Source organism: Amblyomma maculatum, chromosome 6 (assembly GCF_055883805.1).
Source record: "Amblyomma maculatum isolate TAMU_Amacu chromosome 6, ASM5588380v1, whole genome shotgun sequence".
NCBI classification, from domain to species: Eukaryota; Metazoa; Arthropoda; class Arachnida; order Ixodida; family Ixodidae; genus Amblyomma; species Amblyomma maculatum.
Window position 1 is genome coordinate 60,848,812 of NC_139349.1, and position 1,006 is coordinate 60,849,817.

Genomic DNA, 1,006 nt, shown 5'->3' on the forward strand with positions numbered 1-1,006 from the left:
TTTTTTAAGGGCAGATGAATGGATTCAAATATATGCCGGTGGTATGTTCCTTCTTGTGCTCGGCATTTTAGTGTGCTCTGTTTTTCAACATTATTCACCACGTAGCCCAAAACATCTGCTTTGACTCAAATATGTCCTTGCCGGCGTATTTGCTTTGTTTTGTATTTTTATTTTCACTACGAATATTTTAGTTTCAACAGGAACATTTTGACATGCTTAAACATACGAGATTAGCTAAATACGGATGTTAATGCATGTTATGCATTCGAACGAACGCTTTTCATGCTCTGTCGCCTCTCTTCTTTAAACTGGCGCATTAGAGATCACATTTAGATGATTAGGAATTGAAGTAGATTATACTGCAGTAGAATATTTTATTCATTTGCGTGATACTTATATGTTCAGTTCTATTTACTCAATAATTCTCTGAACTCCTTCATTGCGACAACTGTCTTGCCGTGCTATGGTCTTACGGTTGGAGCCTAGATTATCAGTGCAGATTAGTTACATTGAGATTTCTTAGAAGCCCCTTTCAGATATTATTCAGTTTCCTGAACGCTGAAGAACTATATAAGTTACATTTACGAGTTAGGGAAGGCGCGCGAGCTGCGTTAATTTGTTGTGACTTTGAGGGAAACGATTCAAAATAGGACTGTCAGCATTTTTCTAATTATAGTTTGTACGTACCCCGATGTCTGGACAGTTTAATGAGTCGCGAGTACAAGAAAAATGCTTCAAGGACACCGCACTTCACAGTTCTAGCAAATAGTGTAGATTCAAGCGACAATATTGTCTTATTTAAGTTTTTCCAAGTTCACAGAGGCAGATAGAACGTTTCTGTTCAGGGAGGAGTATAGTACGACAATAGCGCACACTCTGTGCTACTACTTGATTTGCTGGTAATAAGCACGAAAATCTTGCCTGAAAAGAGTCTCCACCTTCATTTGCAGCTGCAAGGCCCCGCTTCTGGTTATAAGATATTCTTCTCTACTAGAAATTTGTGTCG